This window comes from Euprymna scolopes, chromosome 3 (assembly GCF_053919585.1).
Source record: "Euprymna scolopes isolate OS-2025 chromosome 3, ASM5391958v1, whole genome shotgun sequence".
NCBI classification, from domain to species: domain Eukaryota; kingdom Metazoa; phylum Mollusca; class Cephalopoda; order Sepiida; family Sepiolidae; genus Euprymna; species Euprymna scolopes.
In genome coordinates this window covers 100,976,239-101,003,399 of record NC_136484.1, presented here as the reverse complement: position 1 = coordinate 101,003,399, position 27,161 = coordinate 100,976,239, and positions in this window count along the sequence as shown.

The window sequence follows — 27,161 nt, the reverse complement described above, 5'->3', positions numbered from 1 at the left end:
CAAGGCAGTTGCTGTGAGGCAATCGACGAGATGATTGACGTTATGAAAAGGAGGTGATACTATATGCTTCTAGGGTCAGCAGCTCTGACCCAACTTCCTACATCAAAGACGTTTTCAAGTCATTCTTATTAGTTGGCGATCCAAAATGTAGAACGGAGACGCCATAATGGCACTATCTCCAAGAACTGAATTATACAATAACTACCATTCAAATAATATCCGGCATTGATTTTCGGCATAAAGAGGCGTTCAAGAGAACTTTGGAATAGTTTTATTTCCCAGATTTGTTCATTTCTTATTTTTACATCCAGCCAATAAAAGATTTTATGTGTGCGACGATTGTATGATTTGTAAATGTCTTTATGCTTGGGTTGAGGTCGATGTTAGTCGATTGTGTACATGTGTTGATAACTGAAGCAACGTGTAGTAAGACAAGAGGGAAATGTTATATTACTCAATATATTGACCATGTATGAAGAAGTTGCATAGCTTGAGAAAACGAGCATTGCCTTCTTGGGTCATGTTAGTATTGTATAATTAAGTTTTTTTTGTAGTAGATATCGGTTCTGTATGTAAGTTAATTTGTAAAGAAATAAATAGTGCTGATAACCTCAGAACAATTAATACCAAGGAAAGTGAAGCTCGGTAGTTTGATCGTGTTTTTATTTCGCGGGTTATTGTTACGGCCTCTGTTACAAGAAAGGTATCACTTTTCTTGTAAGTAAGAAAAGCATTAGATAAGTAAAAATGAGATTAGATACACCAGGATTCGACCCTCGTAAGCAAGGTTCAGGAATAGGTTCAGAGACGAGCTTCAGAACAGTTCTGATCTTGTGAAAATCCGTCGCCTCTGTAGAAAGTTTAGGCAGACATGTAAACATACATACATATATTTTTATATTGGTAGCTCAAATTTTCGACCCAAGCCGATTAAAAAGCTTGCCATATCTCTGAATACCCTTTATGTCAAATTTTAAATGTTTAGATCAGAAATTGTCCGAGTCATTTGGTAGATACCGCGGAGGTCAAATTCTTTTTAAGTTTGACCCCTATTATGACCGCTTTACATTTATTGTTTTCCGCTCAAACGAAGTAATTAAATTTGATCCATAGAAGCTTAAATTTCACGTGTTTAGACCCAAAATTAGCGGAAGAGTTTGGGAGAGTTCTCAAAGGTCAAATCGTTAAACTTTGACCTCTTAGCAGCCATATTACTTTTTTTCTCACATCTCTGTACCCTGTATATCAAATTTTGAGTATGTACACTAAAAAATTGACAGAGTTATTGTGTAGGGAAATGTACACAGACAGAAACAAACCCATACAGACAGACACTAACTTTTATAGATATAATAGCATGGGTGACCGTCGTTGCCCGGGTGTTAAGAGGTGTGTGTGTTGATCAAAAAAAAAGTGAGAGTAGGAAGGCAGGCTCGAACCCGTACCGTGAAGGACGAAAAGAACGGGGACAAACGTAACGTCTTTGCTGTTACGACCATCGCCATACCAGAAGTGATGTACGTTGAAATTAAGGCTAGACAATCGGAAAAACGGTATGCCTTCCGAAAACATCAACGAACAAAGCGACCTCTCCCTATAGAAATCTGCCCAGTTGTGGGTGAAAAAAAATAATGTGTTTTATCCATTTTTCGGTATTTTTCGTCTAAAGCGTCGAGTTTCAAAACGATACTGACTTTCGCCTCTCTCGAAAGTTTAAGCCAGATATACATACATACATGCATACACATATTTATACATATTGTTAGCTCAATTTTTCGACCCACACCGATTAAAAAGCTTGCCATATCTCTGAATACCCTTTACGTCAAATTTCAAATGTTTAGACCAGAAATTGTCTGAGTAATTGGAGGAGACCGCAGAGCCCATTTTTTTTAAATTAGACCCCTATTATGACTCCTCACATTTATTGTATTGGGATCAAATAAAATTATTAACTTAAGTCTATGTCTAAGGAATCTATATCTGAAATTTCAAGTGTATATACCCAAAATTGGCGGAGGAGTTTGGTAGAACACTCAAAGGTCAAATCCTTGAACGAATTCATAGGAGTATATATATATATATATACATATATATATATATATATATATATATATATATATATATATATTTGGACTTTTTCTATTAGACACCATGAAAAACAAATTTCCAGTCTAGTTTTTTTTGGGTTACATATAGGAGGATGGACTTTTCTATCGCGAGACTGCAATGAACTTACACTAGACACGTTTACGAAAGATTTAGCTGATTTTTTCAAGGAACATGGTTTGAAAATAACTATGAGGGCAAATTTATAGGAAGTGGATTTTTTTAGATGAAACTCTCGAGACAAAATACGTAAACCCTTCCATAAACTAAATAGAAACACTTATGTACATAAATAAGGGTTACTGCCACCCACCCAGAGTGTTTCAAAATATTGTAGCTTATATTAGCAAAAGAATATCAAGACAGTCTTCGAACGCCAAAATGTTCGAAAATGCAGCGCCATATTATAACGAAGCACTACAAAAAAGGTGGTTCAGTGAAAATATAAAATTCCAACAGACTTATGATCAAATAGAAAATAACAAAAAAAATAGGAGGTAGAAGATAATTTTGTTCTTACCTCCGTTCTCACTCAATACAAAAACTGGAGTAGGACATCTTTTTTTAGACATTTAGATAAGCATTTTCAAGAAATGCATAGAATGCACAAAATCTTTACAAAGGAATACTGTGAAAGTAAGCAACTCGAGAGCACCATTGGTCAAGTCTATTATATCTAAGGAACCAGGAAAGATAGATAATGTATGCTGCTCTTGCAGGGTCCAAAATAAGTGCCCATTGGAGGACAACTGTAAAGCTGAATCCCTTGTTTACAAAGCTACAATAACGTATCAATCTACACGTATACCGGAAAATATGGTTATGACACAAGGCTTATTTAAACAATGGATATAGTCGCTGTGGCACTATTTTCCGTGCCACTGTTTCTAACACGCTCTACAGCATGGCCAAGTGGTAATTTGACCATGAGCGTGGAAATACAAAAACATCCCTTCCCATAATTCCCTTTCTATCTTTTTCTCTCTGTCCTGCACGACCGCCATGAAGTGAAGACGCATATTCTGTTTCTCTGTAAATGGGGGGCATGCCTCCCTCCCTCCCTCCCTCAAAACTAGTTAGCTTAGTTAGCTTTGAAAATCTTATTGTCCAGTTTTAAATTGTAAAATTTGTTTGTAATATATTGTATCTATAATATAAAATAAAATAGTTAATTATGTTTCATATATATTACAATTGTGTCGTGTGTCGTCTTTCTTGTGTCTGCCATACACGCCTTCATTGAAACAACGAAACGGTCCGAAAAATGAAGAAAGAAAATTCCAGTCAGACCGCCACCAAGGGTGAAGAGGTCAAGACGTTTCCTGAAAGAAGAAGGAGCCACAGAGCACATCCAGTGTATCAGGTGTGCTTTTCTCCTAATTTTCTTCTCATAGACCCTTATGACGGCCATCTCCATATCTTCCAGAGAGGGCTTTAAGACATTTACTATAACACGTCTGTCGGTCACACCTCAGTGACCGGCTGATAGTGGTATAGTAAATATACGCATATTAGCTGCAAACAACATCTGAGTATGGGTGCTTCCAGAAAAGGTTAAAACTTTTATTCCATAAGATGGAAAAAAATCGAGCATAAACCAACATACGCTCCGCTAGTAAGTCAATGCTCACTCTCTAATGCAAAAAAAGTACAACATTCCACGGGAAATTCATGACCCAGAAATAAGATGTTCAATGTGAGGAATGAATCTTTAAAAAGTTATACACACAGGAGGAAAGCTCTTCTTATAAACTGAGTCAGTGAAAAAGACAAAACGTAAATCTTTATGTATATATAAAAACACTTTTTAGTCAAATTTTAAATTCTTAATTTGATTTAAGTTTGTAAAATTGAATTTTAATTGTATTTACAAATAATTTTATTATATATTTTAAATTATTGTATAATAAATTTAAAAAATTCTTTATAAAAGTAATTTACAATCTATTTCAATTTAAAACCATAGGGAAAACACAATAATATTGAGGTTAATATACTAGGAAACTCTCTTATCCTGGATTAGTATGTCTCCCCCGAGAAACTTGAAGGAGTTGAAATTTTTAAACTCATTTCGATATAATTCAATGGAATTTTACGTTTTAATCGATCGTGTAAATCGATATTGAGGTGATTTTTAGTTTTAAATTGTAAAATTACCAAAAAAGAAGAAATTTTACATTAATTGTACGTTTTAATCGATCGTGTAAATCGATATTGAGATGAACTTTAAGTTGTAAAATTAGAAAAAAATGAAGAAATTTTGCATTAATTGTGGTTTTAATATTAAAGCCACTTAACATAATAATTATTAATTGAAATCATGTTTTAAATTTAATATAATTTTCACGTAAATGAAGTTAAATAAAAAGCGGGGTTCGCAAAACGAGGGTTAAACATGAACGCAGGATGTCTATATATATATATATATATATATATATATATATATATATATATATATATATATATATCCACTTCCACTTATAAAATAGATGCGTATTGGCTGAAGAGAGCTTGATTTACGGATCTACACAGTCCTACTTACCGTTTTTGAAACATAGATATATATATAATATTTTATGTTTTGCCTACAGAAAGTTTTAAGATGAGACAAATCATTGGTACCGTCGGTTTTTATTTTTATTATATATGTATAATAAACATTACAATTACCAAAATGATCCAAGATGGGAAAACTAAAATATATTATACATAAATATATAATATGTATGTAATATATAATAAAATATATAATATATATAATATATATAATATTAAATAATGTATTATATATAGAATATAAAATATATAGTATATTATATATATAATATATATAATATATAATATATATATAATATATATAATATATATATATAATACATAATATATATAATGCATATAATATATATATAATATATATAATATATAAATGTATATATATAATATAAATATATAATATATATAATATATAAATGTATATATATAATATATATATATAATATATATAATATATAAATGTATATATATAATATATATAATATATAAATGTATATATAATATACATAATATATAATATATATGATATATAAATGTATATATAATATATATGATATATAAATGTATATATATATATAATATATATAATATATAAATGTATATATATAATATAATATGTATAATATATATATATAATATATAATATAATATGTATAATATATATAATATAATATGTATAATATATATAATATATAATATATGTATAATATATATATCATATACATATAATATATATACATATATAATATATATACATATATTATATATACATATACAATATATATACATATACATATATAATATATATACATATATACATATAATATATATATATACATATAAATATATAAACATATATACATATATATAAACATATATACATATATAAACATATATGCATATATATACATATATATACACACATACACATATACATATATACACACACATATACATATATACACACATATACACATATATACACACACATATACACACATATACATATATACCCACACATATACACACATATACATATATACACACATACATATATACACACATACACATACATATACATACACACATATACACACACACACACATATATATATATATATATAAACAAAGAGAGAGTGGAGGATGGAGGGATATACGAGGTGCCTTCAATAAGTTTTCTTAAATAGATAAAGAATTACGTAAAAAATAATTATATTTATATTCTTTTTACTTTTATACATATTTCTATACATTTCTCATATATTTTTAAAACTAATTTCTTCTCAGATATATAAGTAAATACGAACGTAAATATTTAAAAAATGCTATTAACAAAGAAACGGATTATGATTTTCATAATGGAGTAAAGCAGCCACTATATTAAAAAATAGTTTGTAAATAATAGGGGGATTAATTGACCGGAAAAAGACAGAAATTCTTCTTTTAAGTAGCATGAATTGGTTAGCTTAATTAGTCTTTAGAACAAAATAGATCGAGGATCAAACATATTTTTGTTCATGTGTGTGTTTTTTAAAGGCTGCTACATTAACACTGTTGGTTAGCCGTAAATTAATATACTCTTTTGCATTGGAATCCCCGAAGCAGGCGTTCATTGTAAACAACCTATGATCCCGCGAAGAGTATTAGTACTATTTTTGTTCATTTAAGTAAAATTATTCAGCGACGAATGAAATTAATTGGCTTACTGATTTTATAATAATAGACATGCTTTAAACAGTTTAAAAGTTAAAGAATAGAATTACCAAAACTATACACATACATACGCACATACATACATACACACATATAGCAGCTAGTACTCCATCACAATATCATTAACGGTTAACCCAACAAGAAAAATATATAGTTTTGTTCAAAGAAGGCAGGAAAAATATTACATGCGTCATTAAGTAATATGACATTATTACAAATTAGAGCAGATGTTTTCTTTATTCCTTATCCACACGTTCATTCTGGCTTTATTAAATCACGTTAACATCACAGTTATAGCTTTGTATGGTACAAGGCCTATTCAACATGTATTAAAGAGCAGTAGGTTAATTAATATTCTATTTTTACTTTCAAAGACGTGGCAATGTCGAACAAAAGAAGCGGCATGCACGTTCTTATATCTCCAAGAAAGCGGTAATGAATATATTAATTAAAATGTATACTGAGTACCATATATAAATATATATATATATATATATATATATATATATATATATATATATATATATATATATATATGGTAACAATGTTTGACTTGCTTCTTTATAATAGATAGGTTTAACACATGCTATTTTAATGACACCCACGTTTTTTCTAAAAGGACCATCTACAATTTGGCGCCAGAACTAGGTCTTTGTCACGATGTTTATATACGAAAATTCAACCAGATTTTAGCATGGGTAAAATGAATTCTGGAGTAGGGCATATTATTATTAAGAGTTTTCCCCATTTAAGATCAATGTATAATGCTGCATAAACGTAATATCGGAAAATTAGTAAGTAATGTTTACTCTAGAAAGCGTTTACCGTGTTATATGTAGTTAAATGATTTAATAAAGTTGAAACTCAATGAAACTTGCTAGATTTCTATCTAGTGGATGTGAACACACTATATTTCGAAATATCAATGCTCCTCATCTCCAACCTCGAGTCTGTAAATTGGGAATTGACATACTTCGGTAGGGAAAAGTACACACACAGACACACACAAACAGACATGTAGAATACTTACAAAATAAATGACAGAAATAGCTAGCCCTTGGTTCCGAACCTTGTTATACAGAGATAATCTGAGATTCACATTACGATTAATAGACAAAACCTATGCTATTATTAAGTTAATGGCGCGTGGTATGGACACCTTAATATAACCACATTAAAGTTCACGGTTTTATGTTCATTGCTTATAAAGGTAAAGTCACAAGTATCTAATAGCGCATTTTCTTATTTTTCAAATTAGAAAGAGAAAGAGAGAGGTATCTTACTTAACGTAGATATAAAGGGGACACTTTAAATAAGAGACATCTAAACAGTGATTTCCCATATTAGGCCGATAGAAATCAGCATTTATCACGCAGAATATTGAATATAAACAAATTGAAATGACGAAATATTGTAGACACGTTATTTTAGACTTGGTCTTTAATTTTGCGACACTCTCTCAACATAATTAAACCCATATTTACATTTAAATATAGGATACAATCCTTTTGTTCGGGAGAACATCTCTTAAAATAGATTTACAAATAAACGAGGTCGAAAAATAACTAGTATATTCAAACGTACGTATCATTTCTGTACAACTAACTTGGTATAATTCGTTAAGCTTTAAATAAAATCATCTACAGGGTGGTCAAAAAGTCAGGTAACATTTTAAAGAAAACGATATTAGCAATACACGTATATTTAAGTACCATACATTGAAATATAAAATGAAACAAACATGAAATATGTTTATTTTGTTAATTGTCGTCCATTTCTCTCTATCAATCGCTGGAAGCGATTAACCACTGATTGTGTAACACATGTAATCATGTCAGCTGATATCCTCGCAATCTCCTCTTCAATAAATAACTTTAAAGACGCTATTGTATCAGGCTTCTTGCCATAAACGCTATCCTTTACATAGCCCCAAAGCCAGAAATCAGGAGGGGTAGTTTATATATTACACTCAAATATTTAAACAAATAATATTAAACGAATAGAGATTATAATGGATCATATTGTTTCTTCTACCTTTAACATCTTACCTGACTTTTTAACCACCCTGTAGGCGAATCAAAATTATACAACGAAACTTGTTCCACTTTTAAATAAAAATTGAGTTTTTTGAATACTAAATTCTTCAGTGCCCAATGGATACCCAATAATGCAATGAGGTGTATTAATGAATTCAATTTCAACCTAGTTTTAAGATAAATTATTGATGACTCATTAAACTAAACTTTTGCTTTCTAAGACAAAAGCGATTCAAAGAAGTATTGACACCAAGGAAAAATGTTTCTAGGAATACTAAATAAAAACCCATGTACAAATTATTACAAACACACACACATATGCAAATGGAAAAGAAACCTTGCCATTATTATCAGAAGTAAATTTCGAACTGTGATAATATCATTCGTCATTATAGATGTGGTAAAAATGTGTACTAATAAGCCCAAATTGAAAAAAAATAGCAGTTTACTTCAGATTGCCACAAATTTGACTAACATTTTATTGGTGATCAAGTATGAGAAGGTCTGAGCATTTGTCTGTGTGTGTGACAACTAAGGAATTATTGGGGCGAAGATAAAACTTGTTCTGCTTCACTATTTTTAGTCACCAAGCTAAAAATGTTTACCAGCGTACGAACCCCTGACATTCTACTTTTGTCTTAAAGTAATAAATATTTGAAGGTTTTCTAGGTTTGCGTAAACGATTTTCAATTCAGAGAATACGTTTTTTACGTTTCGGGATTGACAAAGGAATGCTAAATTCTATACCTATTGAAAGGGTTAATAATGACCACAGAAAATGGTTAGATTTGGCGTCATAATGACGAAACTGGCAAACTTAAGCATATTGTGGCTGTTGTACATTAGCTTCAACTGAGTTTCAATTTCCGGATCACAGCCTTTCACATCGTGACGTTCAGCAATTTCATTTTCCAATCTTTCTTGATAACAATGGCTTGTCTGATAACTAAAAATTTTCATATAACGGAGATGATGGTATTGTGATAGTAATCAATATCACTATGAACCTATAACTCCGAGCTGAAAAAGCTTTTTTCTGACAACTAGACACTGCAAACCGGCAAATTAGGAATTAATTAGACATCACATAAAAATAAATTCATAAAATTATATATTATCTTTCCTTACCAAAAGTGTTCAAATGGGGTAACTAAATCAGGCAATTACATGTTTCCGCACAGAAACTTTATACCAATATCCACTTTCCATGGGTATTCTCTTCAAGTTGTGCGGCTTCTATTGCACATAATTAGAAATCATTTTTTTTTGTATGCAGACAACCTAAACAACATATTTTAAATTAATATATATATATATATATATATATATATATATATATATATATTGTCGGCTGGGTTTTCATTATTTCAGTAGGTTTCTTATATTTTTATATACGATAAAATTATGGTTACTTTAAACCGTTTTTGCTTTTGTCTTTTTTTCGCGCTAATCATAACCAATTTAACGTTACTTTATCGTACGTCTTTTGATATTATACTTAAACACCTATCGTCAAATATTGGCGATAAATCTTTCCAAAATAAGACAACCTATTACAAAAGAAACTAGAAAATAAAACAAAACCTTCTTTCGACGAACATTTTCCTTTATTACTTTAGATAAACCTGGGTCATTAAATGTGTGCCTTAATTTCTCAATGTATTACTAATATGAGCTTTAGAAAAGCGTGTTAATATTGTTTAAGTAATGATTGAAAACTAAACCAAACAAAAAAAACAATTAAATATGTATTATCTGTTGACAAATTTGTTCCAAGAAAATATAAATATATATTTTTATTGCAAATAAAGTATTTATATAACATGTAAACAGTATTTAAAATGTATTAGAAAACGCAAATATAACCATGTTTTGTTAGGGATTATAAAAAATGTTATGTTGCAGAAATCAATATTCTGATGATTTAAAACAAATTGATGGGTTGTTATGAAATGCATTGAATATTTATCATATTTGTATTTGTATTATTTGTCTGTTTTATCTCAAGTATAAATGTTTGCAGCCTGCCTAGTTCGACAAAAAAGCTCAAGTCTGTATCAATGTCTGTTAAGGTTGTTGAAGAAAAAATCGTTGTAAATGATTTTAAATAAATATCAGTTAAGACAAGTGTCTGAAGCCTACTTATGAGATACTAGGTTAACTCTGCGACAACGTTTTCATTCAACAAAATGGTGGCATTAATCTTAGTCCAAGTCATCCAAAAGCTGGTAATATTATGGCTGCAAAAACACTATCAAAGTTGTATTTTTAATTTTACATTTTCGTTTTTCCCTTGCTGGTTTTCAATGTATGTTATTTTCGTGATGGTTTTAAATGTTTTGATTGCAAGAAGTTTGCACATATAATGGTTCTTACTTTTTCCTTATTCAACTTTATCTGATCGGTGACCTCTCATTATAACACGATCCGGCTCCCAGTGTGAATGAATTGCGGACTTCGACTTTATGGCAATGCCAGTCATAAAAAAAGAAATTAAAAAGTATTGTTTTTGTAAAAACAAACAAAAAAATCTCAGCCACATTACTGTTTTTTCTTTTAAATAGAAAGATGCGTGGGAAAATTTACCTTTTAAAGTTGCCTTTTCTAGATTAGTTGTGTGATAAAAAAAATAATTCCGTTTCAACCATTGAAACCAATCATAAAACGTTGTCTTTTTATGCAATATCTTAATGACTTATCCGTGGCTTGCTGATAATTGTAAATTAAGTTGTAATGCATTATAATCTTGTATTTAAAATAGGGTCAATGTGGTTTTGCTGATGATTAATTCTAGTTTTTACATATAATTCATTTATCAATAAAATAGGTATACAACTAAGAGATAATATTAAATAAGTACGGCGGTAGAATCTGTCAACACTACAATCAAAATAAGTTTGGAATATTAACCTAAAATTGATAGAATCATTATCCCTTAATGAAACATCTTTAAGTTAGAAAAAAATAATATTTTCTGCCTTTAATATTTCTATTTACAAATTTAAAATTATATTTTTCAGTAAACTAATACGGAATAAGTTCATATACGTTTTGGGAGACTGTATAGCGTTTAATAAAATAATGTATCTAATTTCCTAAACGAATTTTTTTCATTACTTTCGAAGCAATGTTTGCATATTCGTTTATTTTCATTTATTTCATTTTAGTTCACTTAAAATTTAGAAATCAAGAACCCCACTCTATCTCACTTCATGAGATACATTATTTGCGAATATTTGATCACCCCCCTTCATAGTTAGTAAAAAGTTGAGAACACTTTTTTCAATGCAATTTACAATTTTAATATATTATAGCCTATCTTAGTTATCGTCTCTTCATCATTCTAGATTCTAGGACAACAAATTATCTAGTCGACTAAATAACAAGCTTGGTGTTGAGTTACCAACACTTGCAGAATGTGTATCGTTCTTCGAAAAAGCCAGGATGGATTGCCCATACAGAAGTAATCTTATTTGGGCCCAGAAAACTATGTAATTTTGAAAAATTAGTCAGATTTTATATGTAGGGTAAAGTATCCTGGTCAAAATGTAAGTGGAGGTTTTACGAAAATGGGCATCGATTCCGTAGTAGGAGAGATATCTAAAGAGGATTAAAGAAGGATCCCTTCAAATTTAACCTGGTGGAGATAAAAATGTTAACATTCAATTTTGGGAGAATGTTTATAGACTGAGTTAAGAATACAGCAAATCAGTTTAACTATTAAATATCAACAACATATTTTTGCTACAAACTGCGATTTTTTGATAAAATTGAAGATAAAATATTATACTTTCCTTTTTATAATTTAATGAAAGTAAGATTATGATAATAGGATACAATGTAAAACTTACCGTAATCATATTTAATTTTCGTTAATAACGTGTTTTAACTATTTTCATAAAATTCATTTTTTATTATTTTTACCAATAATCTTAAGTCTGTAAAAATGTGATATATATTTTCTTTAATATTTCCTAAGTAGATTTTTGTACAAATATAACAATAAGTTATTTAATTTTCATTTTGACAAAGATATTTGCACAAATTTATATATATATATATATATATATATATATATATCATACGTTTGCACAACAGTTTTTATCCACATAACATTATATATATGAATTCTGCATGAATTAAAACATATATATTTTAGCGTAGTTTACAACTGGCAAAAACAGGGCAATCTGCCCGTAGTTATGAATGTATATTTTATGAAGATACTTCTTTGTGATTCTATTTTTGGATTTTGCCTATCATTTATAGAAGCATAATAAAGCTAAAATAATATATATATATATATATATATATATATATATGTGTGTGTGTGTGTGTGTGTGTGTATAAATGTATAAAAATTTTATCCGATTCATAGTTACAAGATTTATTTATCTTAATCATTATTTCAGTATATCATATATCGGATTTTTTCTTTTAAGAATGTGTTCGTTTACGCACATAAAGCAATATATGTGTGTTAACATTGAATTTCACATTACGTATGATCAATAGAAAAGAACAAAAGTTTCTTGGGAAGAATATAGCATGACCATGTATTATTGGAATTAAGAGTGTAGAAGAACTCAGATCGCGTGTTTATTTACGGTTACATTATTTAAATTTTATATTTTTAGAGGAAAACTATGAATACACTTATTTTTTATAGGTTTTAAGTGTATAATATTTTTTATTGGTTTAATGCTTTACATAACGTAAAATAGATATCAGTTTATTTAAAAGTTATAACTATTATATACTGTAATTTGACTGGGATTAAAATCGGCATTGGCTTTCTTTATGTTGTTGCTGCGTAAATAAGCGTGTCTATATATTTAACTCGCAAGGAGTACACAGCGTTTTCCGTTCGTTAAATATCTTCAAATATGAGATTTTAATTTATCCAGATATCCTATATATTATTAAAGAGTAAGTAGTCTTTGATTATTTCATATGATATTATGTTTTCATCTAGGAGAAATATAGCTTGATAATATGAAGCCTGATAGACATACATAGTGATTATATAAATGAGAGCAATTTTTTTTACTAAACAGAATTTAGGAAAAACGCGTTTTTTAATGTTACTCTGATTTACGAGATAAAAATAAAGAATTAACAAATTGTATTAGCTAATTTTATAAACGAGAAAATAAATGTGATGTGTTCATAAAGGTATACAAGCATATTTATAAACAGCAGTTTATGATTATTTTTATTATTATATTAAAAGTCGACACTACTATTAAAAATATTGTAAAAACTTTTGAGATTAAGGTAAAGAAACCGCCTACGCTCAGCATACAAGGTATTTAGCGACGATTATATTGAGTTATTGTTGTGTCGTGGAACAACGGTGAACATAAGAACAATCAAGTCGAAGTTTGGTAAGGAACAAGTGTATTAACAATAATATATGAATATAGCAAAACTCTCTCTCACCTCTGTTAGAATTGCTAGCGCTATTAATAATGCTAATCGGTGTGAATTCCTCTGTTCAAAGAAGGCCGGTATAGCGCCCCCCCCCCCCGTTTTGGTCTCACCCTAATCAATTCTGTTGATTTTCGTTTTCTGTTTGATCTTCTGTTCTCCGGAGCTGTCTCTGGTATGGGCACATGGAAAGTATCATCGTGTCCATGTGTGGGAGTTGAAAACTCTCCCTTTAACTCAGAAGAGCGACCTAGCTACGTAACTTCGTGTTTCTCATTTGTGACAAACACCGCTCCGGTGGGGCCATGAGCCACCAGCCCGTTCCTGATTAGCCAGTCAACTGCAAGTAACGTTACTCATCTCTCACTGAACTCTTATTCTTTCTATCATTCTTTCCTGTATATTTATGAAAATAAATTGCATTTGTTTCGTTGATATATAACGGCATATTTTCGTCTTTATTATGCGACCATTTGTCTTTTCAATTCATCTACTATTAAATACATCCACCCACCATTACACACATGGGGACGGGATTGTCTAACGCACTGCAGACCGTCCTGTCTCCAACACATGATGCCCCCATCGAGCGATCTGGTCACCTCACTGTTCGAGTATATTTTCCGAATTTGGTTAGTGTGACGTTTCTGCACCAGGTCTGGTCGCGTAATCATGTATATTATGTTATCTATCTGTTTCTCAACAATGCCAGACTCCCAGAAACTCTTATTATTTTTGTGAATTTTGTCGAAGACTCTTGAGGCAACTTCATACCGTTTTTTTTTTTGTTATCGGATTTTTGAGGATTGGCCTATTCTGGTTTGGTAACAACTTGTGAAAAATCGACATAACCTTGCGTCCGAACGTAACCTCAGAAGGTGTCGTCGACATATCGAGGTTTGCATTCGCAGTCACTCTGTAGACTTGTAAAAACTATTGGGTTGACTTATTCGCTTTCAGAGCTCTCTTGAATGTGTCAACGAATTTCTTTGCTTGCCCATTACTACTTGGGTGGTATGGCGGAATGGTTATATGCTCGGTAAAATGATCCTCGCAAAAATGTTTAAATTCGGTAGACGAAAATTGCGTTCAATTGTCTGTAACAATGCAGTCTACTACTCCAAAACTAGCGAATAGTTAATACAGGATAGTAACCTCGGAGGTGGGATACTTACATTTTGATACTTCCGGCCATTTAGATAGGCTGTCTACAACAATGATATAGTAGAACTCATCTTGCGGTCCGGCAAAATCTAAATGAATCCTAGACCGAGGTCGGTCCGGTTTTGCCCACGATCCGAATTAAGTCGAAGGAACTTTCATAGCAATGTGCATCGTTCTCGCTCCTTGATTTTCCCTTCTATATCCTTATCCATGTTTGGCCAATAAACCAAAGAGCGCATCAGGCTTTTATTTTTGATATACCTGGATTCCCTACCTGGAATTCCTTGAGCATTCTTTTCTGTAATGTCGCAGGAATTACGACCTCTATATAACAGGACGTTATCGCAAATTGAATATATTCCTTCATCCAGTTCGTTATTGTTAATCCTTTCTTTCGTGCGTATAATAAATTCGTCCACCTCTGCCTTACTCTTGATCTCATCAAGCGTTATGGAAGTTATCTTATTGTGTCACATAACGGATTTTTTTACTTCAACTTCCGCTTGAATGATTGCTATTACCCTATCCTCCAATGGTTCTGTCTGCTTAGGTATTAACCTCGAAAACCCGTCTGTATGACCAATTTTGTAGATGGTACATACTCCATTTGAAAATTGTAATTCAGAAGTATGGTACCCCATCTTTTGAGTCTATTCGCCGTATGTTGTGGTAGTTCCTATTTCGATCAAAAAACGTTAATAATAGTTTGTTGTCTGTTTGTAACAGAAGTTGCCTTCCGTGCAGGAAACGATGAATTACCTTTACCGCGAATATAATGCTTAGCGCCTCTTTTTAAATTTGTGAGTAGTTCTTTTCGGCTGGCAAAAGTGATCGGGATGAATGTGCTATGGGTTTCACTTTTCCATCATCCCTTTTATGTAAAATGCATTCTCCTATGCCATAGGAGCTGGCATCGCTTGCAACTATAACTCCACTTGAGATTATAATGTACCAGAAACAAGTCAGGCATTAAAGTCTCTTTAATTTCCTGAAATCCTCCTTGGAAGTCTTGCGTCCGGGCCCATTTTTGGTCTTTCCTTAACAGTTCATTTAAAGGCGACCTTAGTTTATGCATATTTGGCACAAATATATTGTAGTAATTTGCCAAACCTAAGAAACTTTGTAAAGACGCCATATTTTTCTGGGGCAGGCATATTCTTTATTGCACTCGATCAATCTGGATTTGACCTTCTTCCATGTTAATCGATGATTTTCCCCAAGTATTTGATTTTCTCCAGGAAACATGTACATTTTTCCTGTTTTATTTAAATCCATAATCCTGAATACGTGGTTTGCATGAGCTTTTTTCTTGTTCTTTGCTAGCGCTTTTGATGACCCCATCGTCCAGCTACCCTACTGCGAAATCCAACCCATTTAACTATGTCCATAATTTGCTGAAAACTCGCAGGGGCGAATTTTACGCCAAAACCCAGGTAAGAGAGATCATTAAACATAGGCTGCATTAGTGAACTATTGAATATCGAACGTGAACTGTAATTGTATTTACATTCCCCAAGAAATCAGAAATATATGCATAGAGCAACTTGAATTACTCACGGTAAAACAAGAACATATAATAGAATATATTTTTATCCGTAGATGATTCGTGCATTGTTATTTTAGCACACCCTTTTTAATGGTAAACCGTACTTTCATATAATCTCATTATTCAGGAATCTAAGAGTAGGTTTAGAACACGTTGTAGCACGATGGACAGGATTTCGCTCTCTTTATGAATCAATATAACAGAGGACCATATTTGAATCTACACTCTTCATTTTATATATTGAAATGACTCCCCCCCACATTGTAAGGGCGCTAACATCAGTGGTCTTAAACGGTTCTGAATCATTATTTTGGTTTTTGAACCTAGCTTGAATAAATATTGTCCAGGAGGGCCTGAACAGTTGATGTAGTTTGCGCTATGCTGATGATATTATGTCTACTGCATACTCCTATGAAATTATGCAAACGATAACCGACCTCGATTTTCTTACGATGGGTTTTCCATCAGTGTGGAGAAAACGAAGATAATGCTCATTTTTTCTACAGGGTGTAATTTGTAGAAACCAACATATTGATCAGTGAACTTGAATACACTTCTAATGATTTATAAGGCTATCAAAGTTTTGTTAAGCTTAAAAACCCTATGTGACAAAACGGCTATCCCTATCAAAAGAAGAATCGTGTGCACATGTTAAACAGACTCCGTGTTCTCGTGTATTTTCCAAAACGGTAACTTTTATTTCATACCCATCACAGTTCAAGAGAAAGTACTGAAAATAAATTATAGTAGAATCTTAATATAATGTAACAAATATATGCAACGAATAATAATTTTCAAAATTAATTGGGAATGGCTTAGACACAAACATACACAAGACATAACAGTTGTAAAAACTTGTGCTCCATTCACGGTGGCTACATTCTCTATACAACGATGCACCTAAAAATATTAGTTAAATCTAACAAAATAAGATTAATAGAAGCCAGTGTCTATATTGGTGCTGGGAAGAAAAAGATAATGAAATACAATCGCAGCATGAGAAGAAATTATAATCTTAAGAACGATATCATTCTAGTAATTATAAATTGGAATCATCAAAATGAATTTCGAAACATACCTGGCATATATACAGGATAAGCATATTACAAAGGACTACAAAATGACACTTAAAAAGACCAGTTAAACACATAAATAAATTTTAGTTTGAAATGTATAATACATCTGGTGAGTATCTAGTATAAGGTAGTTTGGCCCATTCTCAGCCAGAACAAAAACATAAGAAATCTGAATAAAAGGGGAAAACTAAAATGTGACATACAGGAATGTTATAATGCTATATAAAACAGAAAGTAGACGAATGTATCATCTTCGCCATTACTGATAAAAATAAGTCTGCTTGGCTAATACATCTACCTGCTTGTTTTGTTGGGGTTACTTTGTTTGTACAGATGTGCCTAGTCTATGCACATACAAGGGTATGTAATTAATTTAATACAAATGCCGTAAAAATCAGCATATTCGAAAACAAAAAAAGTTAAATGTACTTCGCTATTGATTCCGTTATTTTTTAAAACACAATCTCATCTACGAAAAAAAAGTAATTAGCTCAACACTAGTTGGGAGAAATATCAAGGAAAATCATACTCTTCTTGTCATTGACAAGCTTTCTTTTCATTAAGTGAAAATCATTGCGAACATTGAAAAAAAAAAGGAATTGTGTTAGATATAGGTTATATTTTATGAGCAAATTTTATGCAGCAGCATTACCGATATGATAATTTATCTGTAGCGATCTTATATTTGACGATTAATAAATTATGAGAATCTGATGATGCTGGATTATAAACTATGGAGTTTATTATATTTTCATATCACACAGAGTACGCCTTGGTTATATATTTTGATTAAAAAATTGAGAAACGTCAACTACTAGTCCTTCATATCACACGTTGATTGGTAATGTTTTCATCTTCGTTGTATTTAAAGAGTGTTTATACTCATGAATAAATAATAATATAAAAATACGTACCAACATATTTTCCATTACTTATTAATTAACGAACCTTTAAATCACTAATAAGTATTTAGCAGTAGGAAACATTAATTGAAATGTTATGTTTTATGTTGATCAGTTTAGCAATAAAATAAAATATATCAGGGCCGGTGAAAGCATGATAAAGTTGTATAACAATTTTAATTACAGTTTAACGGTGACATTTGCTGGGAAATGTCAATTGTTTTCTTTCTCTTTATTTATCTCGCTGTTGTTAATGCTCAATCCGTAATATCCGTAGAAAACTCATCGATTGTTGAAATCTAAAATATATTTAATCAGTATTTATAATACATATTTTTTCTTGAGAAAACAGGATTTAAAATTGTATAATACTGTAAAACTAATGTCTAATAATTATTAGTATAAATACTTAGAAGACAATTTCAAACAGATAAAGAACAACTAAATATGTGTGAGAGAGAGAGAGAGAGAGAGCAAGGATAAAAATGAAAATTCGGAATACATTATGTATAATTAGCACAAATTTTATTATTTGACCAAGTAGCATAAATATATATATTTTTTTTTAATTTTGGCATAATTCAAAAAATTCTATGAATCTCTCATTTCAACAGAGGGGACGTTATTAGAAACATTACTATGGATAATTCTAATTTTAGCCTTATAGCAGATGAATTGAAATTAAATTTGAAACGATAGTGTGTAAATAATACTCCATGGTATAATCTTGAATGAGAATACAAGGGAATTAGTAAAATCCAAAGAAGCGAATACTGGCATATTCCAGAATTAATTACGGGGTTTAAAGCATATTTTTGTTGGAAGCTAACAATTCTTAATATCTAAGTTATATGTGTTACTCCATTATTTTCTAATATGAAAGCATCATTTTACAATCTCTTTAAATGACCGGTTATTCGTGTGGACATAACACTGGCGTGTCAGTGTTACTTTAAGCCCCTTAGACGCATCCCCGTTTTTATCTTTTCCAGACTTCAATATATACGGCTATACATGTACTCCCACTTTTATTCGCCTGGTTTATATACTCTCAAATATCAAGGTTTTAAAGGAATTTTCAAATTATTTTCACACATTGATATGACTGCATAACTTGGTCTGCACACTTGGAATATACTTTTCAAAACCCGAAGTTTATTCTAGAATATACCATTATTCCTAGTGGTGAGTGTTTCAACTGTTTTCCATTCTAATTTATAGGACCGTTTTACCCTATCATCTCCACTTATCTTCTTAAGCAAAATTTTAAATTACTCATATTTATTTGGCAAATAATATATATTCCTGCAAGATGATCAATTCATTGGAATCTTTTTTATTAAGGAAAACATAAGTACTTTTTACCCTTGAGGAAAAACATAAGTATTTGCGCCCCGTTGTCAAACAATATATATGGTTCTAATTCTACATAATTTAACTCAGAATTTTCACCCACCCACACACACATATATATTTGTGTGTGTGTGTGTGTGTGTGTGTAGACAAGTTCTTGCGGGTATGACCTGAATTCAGATGAACATATCTCGGCGCAACCAAAACATAATTGATGGAAATAAGAACCATTTGGATCAGCATATTTTTTTCCAACGCAACGCAAGTGTATTTATTCTAGTAACGGCTAAACCTTGCGATGGGGTGGCGATGAAGTCGGTGAGGGCGTTTTTGATATCGCTTGTTTTTTTTTTAAAGTATTTTTCACGTAGAAAGTTGTCAAGATTCTGGAAAATGTTATATTAGATAAGTGATAGGTCTGAAGAGTATAACGAATGAGACAGTTTCGTAGTCAAAATTGTTCAACTTATGCAAGGTCGGTTTAGCAACATGCGGTCGAGACTTTCATAGGGGAAAATTAGTCATTTTTATGACTAATATAGGGTGTGGTTGTCGAAGTTTCTGATGGGTTCCATCTATTTGTTGACAGTACATCTCTGGTGTAATCGTTTCAACTGCAAACAATAAAATCTGAAGGATCTTTGCCCGTAAACCTTTGGCTTCGGAACGTTCCGTTGAGCTATGTAGCCGTTTAACAACTGAACTGAGCGTCACCGATTGTCGTTGATTACCCACATTTCATCGATAATGAGTCATTTTTGTTGCGTAATTAAAGGTAAGATGACATTTCATAACGTCATTTCTTTTGTTTGTTGTTCAATTCGTGAGGAACCTAGTTATATATATATTTTTCTTTCCAATCTTTCTCAAGTGGTTGGAAATCGTAGTATCGCTTACGTAGAATTTAGAAGCTATTCTCGGACGGTTGTGTGTTTATTAGCTTGGATCAAGGCTCTTGAGTAAACGTTGTCAACATCCGATGGCCTAAAAATAGGCTCATCATTTTCAAGATTCTTGCTGCCACCAAGAAATTCCTTATATCATCCTTGTGTTGTGCATTCAGTAGTGTTACCTTGCAAAAGCGCTTCGTTGATATTGCGAGATACTTCTGCAGCTTTTCGGCCTAATTTAATTTGAAGTAAGAAATTTGTACGAATTTGCTTTTTTTCATCTTGAATTCAACATGCTGAAAAAATATTAATTTAAAATGATTCTAATTTTAACGAGTAGATAAGGAGCAACATTTCTGAATATTATATATAAAATGAAGGCATCATGACGATAATTTACATGAAACTACATAATTTGAAATCAAAATTTTTAATTCAGCAAGAATTTCACGGAGTTTTTTAAAATAATATTATTAATAATAATACTAATAATAATAACAACAACAACATATGTACTTTGGTATTAACATTAATAGTAAGAGAAATAGTTGTAGAAACCTGTGGAGGGTTATTATCATTAAAATTTCAGAGGAAATCAACTGTCCGTCTACCTGAATTTAAGTAATGACAGACCGGTTCCTATTTAAGGTAATTCGATTCATAAAGCTTATCGAAAAATACGGATTGCAGAAAATCCGATGGAACTAATAGTCACGTGGTTTCCACTGTCACAATGACTGATTATGACTAGTGTAAAAACGCCTTGCACATAAATCCTTCCAGTAATAATAATAATAATAATAATAATAATAATAATAATAACAACTATTGTGCTAATACAACACCACTACTACTAATAATAATGTGAATACCTTCAAACATTATAAAAGAACACCTTTGAGTGCGACAACAAACACAACTACCTGAGAAATCCGTACCAGCAACAATGATAGAATGAATGAGTGGAAAAGGATTCAAAGTAAAACAAACCCCCATATGGGATGATTCAAGAATCGCCTTACACTGCCTATTTTTGTTGTAAAATATCAAAGAGGGTGAAAGGGGCATGCCGGTAAATTACTAGATGGCTTTCCACTGGAATGATGCGTATCTACTGCAAGGCTACGGAGGGTTATTCGAATTCACTTCTCATCGACGGCAAACAGATGTTTAATAGAAACTGTTCTGCAAGGTCGCGACTGATCGTAGCGGTTCCATGCGCGCAAGACATAACGAGGAACCACCGCTTTCTCTCGCAGCCCTGATTTGTAATCCACCTTACATCTCTCACCGTCACGTGCGCATATTACATCCTCTTGCATACACGAGTGGCAGAAACAACAAAATATTTGACTTAATGCGGTGAGGCCATTTGGGACAACTGGATAAAGATCATGTGAACTGACTCCCAGCATGAAAAAAGGTGATGCCTCTTTTGGTAATACTTCTAAACAGTAACTGTGCAAATACGAAAAAGTATACTTCGCAGAAAAACACTCCCAAATGTTTCATGTGTTATCATAGGTCCAGATAGAGAGTTTCGTAATCATGTCATGAAAAAACTGACCGCAAAGCGACACTTAATATTTTTTGCATCTATTATTATTATTTTCTGTTGCGATAATGCAAACGAATTTGGAATGATCATAGTAATAAGTGGATAATTCAGTCAGTCTGAGAAGTTTTCAGACCAAATGTATTGCCCATAAAATAATCACTGAACAAGATTTGTGTGAGAATACTTGTAAGTAAAATAACAATAATAATAATGACAAAATATCCTTATATTTCAAAGCGATAATAATGATATAAAGTCGAATTCAGAATATAAAATGGAGACATCATCCATTCGTTGCATCAACTGTCAACTTATGAAGAAAGATAACAATGATTTTAGTCGTTTATGAGAACAGATATCTTCCAGGCATTCTTCTTGATCTCGAAATACAGTTTGTATTATTGGATTACCAGGAATTTGTTTACAATTATACGACTTTTACATTTAACTTTCTTTTGATTTTAGTAAAAAAGAAAACAATAAAGTTGCAAACATATGTGTTCAAGTGTGTGTCTACATATATATGATTATATATGCAATATGCGTTTATATATATGCAACCACACATGTATTATATATATATTTTACTATATACACACACACACACACACATATATATATATATACAGGCGTTGGACAAAATAAGATAAACACCTTATATTTTGGTGTACGTCTTCGAACGTGTTTAAAACAATCAAATCTTAACATATATTAATGATTTTGCTTATTATTTATGGCATATATGTTTAATGTAAATAAATTTATTTTACAAATATTTAAAGATATCAAAAGATTTTACTATAAAAATAGCAAACCTTACGGACTTCCAAAGGAGGCCAAATTGTTTGAGTTAGTATGGAAGATGGCACTGTAACAGGAACTGTAAGAATGTTTGGGTTTTCAAGAGCTCTGTCTCAAAAGTAATATCTGCCTAAAAATGAGAAGGACCAACGCCATCAGGAAAGGTACAAGTTTTCTCAAGAGATGAAGATATCTGAAACTGTGCGTCAGATTGGCAGAGATGACCGCAATACCATGTGGCTATAAATCACCGTAGAGTTAAATAAATATCTACGGGAACAATCTTTCACAAAACAGTTCGTCAAGAACTGAACAAATCTGGGTTTTACTGAAAAAAAAACTGCAATAAAAAAAAAAAACTTCTCCTCTCAAAGGCAAATATTTCAAAACCACAAAAAATAGTCGCTCGAGCAGTAGAAAAATGATTTTTTTGGAAGAACCCTTGTCTTCCTACTTTCTGATAAGTCTCTGTTTGAAGACAGCCGAAAGAATCATTTGCTTCAGGCTTCTTTCTCACAACCGTATAACATGGGGTTCTGTGATGATTTAGCGTGCTACTTCTTGGAAATCCGCTGGACCAATGATTATTATGTATGGAAGAATTAACAGTCCAGAATATTTAGAAATTTCTAGTGACCAAAAAATCATATAGATCAATAAAAGTTTCCAGAGGGGAACGCTGTTATTTAAGAGTAAAATGTCCAAATCCATAAAGCTAAAACTATTAAAGATTGGAAGGAAGCGCATTCCAATAGAGTAGAACATTTGATTGCACCACCACAATCAACTAGGCGTCAACATTATTCAACATTTATTGTCGATTTTGGCGATTCAAGTAAGGCCTCGGTTTCCTCCGCGATCTTGTCTAAAAAAAAAATAGAGGATGTTTGCGCAAGAGAATGAGATTAAATAATTTTAGTAACAATTCGGAATTTGTATGAATCAATATTCGGAGAATTGAGGCTGCAATGTCCGTAAAAGTTAGACCACCATTATATTAAAATACATTTCGTTGGTTTTAAAGCCGTTTCTTTTCCTTTGTCCAATCTGTGTAAAAACTTGCAAATCTACACATATACTTATGCATACATATACATCTATATATAAATATACATATATACACATAAATACATACATACATATATGTATATATATATCAATTAACATAAATATAAATTTATGTAAATATATATATATATATATAAAGAATTGTATGATTATATAGGAACCAAATTAAAATAGATTTAAATATAAGGACAGGTATTTATAAGTATAAATAAATTTATATATATATACATAAATAAATTAATATATATATATATAAATTCATATATATATAAATTAATTCTTATATATATATATAAATTTTTGTATTTATATAAATTTATATATATACACACATATACATACACACACACACATATATATATATATACTAAAATATATTTGTACATATATATATATATATATATAAATACATACCTATATATGTAGAGAGAGAGAGCGAGAGAGATAGAGAGAGAAATAAAAAGAGGCACACCGTATGATGTGTTCATCAACGATTCGGCCTCGTGTCGAGTCCCTCTCTGGATCTCATCATATATATATATATATATATATATATATATATATATATATATATATATAAACACACACATTATATACAGAAACTTACATACACATATACATATATACAGTATATATCCATATACACACGTATATATACATATACGTACATATATATGTATATATACACACATATTTACATATATATATATACATACACACATCCCCATGCACATATATACATATGCACCTATATACACCTATACATACACACGCACACATATACCCATATACATACACATATATATACACATATACACACATATACATACATATACACACACATATACATACATATACATATATATATGCATACATACACACATATTTATACACATATACATACATTTATACATATATAGATACATTTATTTATTTATTTGTACTTGTATCAATCTCTAAGAAAGATTTCGACACAATGATGAAACTTTTGTTTAATCACTTTTTAAGCATTTCAAATGATGGTTTATTGAATTCCAATAGAAAAAAATATATTTGTCTATATGTTTTGCATTGTTTCTGAAATTCATTTCAGGGAAATTTTATATTTGTAAATTTTTTATTGACAAACTTAATTCAATATTTTCATATCACATTATATACACTTAATTGTGAACAGCCCATCTTCGGGTGAATGGGTTATATGTATGTGTAGTTGTCTGCAAAAGATGTGTATGATTTGTGTGATATTTTATTCCCCAAACATTTCACTACTTCGTGCAACAATAAACCGGCAAATGCTGGCACACAGATAGTAAGACGTTCTCGTATTAATCGGCTTCGACCTGATTTAAATATGTTGCTAAATGTAATAAATGGACGGTTAGCGATAAATATTTTTTCAAAAGAGTTTAGTTCACTGTCGTGACTCTCATGAATATTAACTTGTCCTATACAAGGAAAGCAAATACAAACGAACAGGTATTGTGATGCCTTTTTAAGTGATGTAATTAATATCAGTACTTTCATGTATTTCCTCCGTGCAAGATTTGTTTGTAAAGTCACATATGCTAACTGGAGGTGCCACCTGTTAAAGACGTAGAGAAGTACGAAAGTCTCATTGCAGAAAACAAGCTGCGAGTACAACACTTTTCTATTCAGATTATTTTCTACACTGAAACAAAAGAGTTTAGCAACTTGAAACGATATATATATATATATATATACTGATTTTACTGGGTGTATATAATTCAGTAATCATCCGCATACCATCAAATTTTAAGCCATAAACGGTGATTAACTATAAGCAACAAAATTATCATATTTCATAATTGAGCAGTCATATACTGTTTTAACAAAACCAAGACTAAAACAATGTGTTGATAGCAACAAATAGTGTATTTAATTGTTAGTTACAATTGTTTCAAGACTATTCGAAATGACTAAATGATAGAAGAACAAAATATTAGCCAGCCCCCCTCTTCATTTTATTTTTTGCCTTCCTTCTATGAATGTTTAAATTTTATTTTAATTATACAAATATTGTGTTTTATTAAATTCATTTTCTTTGCTGTAAAAAAAAAAGGAAATGGAAATAATGACTAGCTGGACCTATGGGAATGCCACAGGATAATCCTTGACAAGTAACATATTGTTGTTAGTTGTCCTGGCGTAAATAGAGATACTCTGATACTTTTGTTACTCTTATTAAAACTGCAGAAGTATTTTACTAAGCTAGCAAGGAGGCCCAACATAGCCAAATGGTTAAGTGTACATACACAAGATATTTTAATTATTGCATATTTCGGATATATTATTACAGAGTTAATGTTCTATCGATTTTTACATATTATAAAGTTGCGATTTAAAAAATAGAGACATATCTATATGATTGGTACATCAGCTTGAGTTCTAATGGAAACTGAAACCAAAATTTTTGAAGAATTCTTGATTAAATTTTTTATTAAAAAGCAAAAATGGATCACCGGCGTTCCATCAGGTATAATCGAAATCGAAATCAAAACTCATGAAGAATTCTTGGTAAAATCATTTATAAAAATAGAATTCTGAAAAACTCGTACCTTTTTGCTAGAAGGAAAACTGACCCCTTATTGTATAATAATAATATATTTCCGACATGAGATGATCACGACGTAGGAGTCTCAATATTTGTTCACAAAAAGGAAATTAAAGAATATACTGAGTTAAATATAGTTTTAAAACAAGCCTCTCCCTCCAAAAGAAAATAAATTTGTATATTTTTAGGTAATATCCAAGATCAGTGCTCGAAAACAAAAAAACTAACAAACAAAGAAAAAAAACCCATCACGCTGCCGGAAGTGGATACAGCTGATTATGTAACGAAACCGAACGGAAGACACGAAAAACGAAATCATATATTTTATTTTAAATTTTTTTGACATTTCGTATGTTATTACGAAAAAAAAAACATTCTTGTATTATC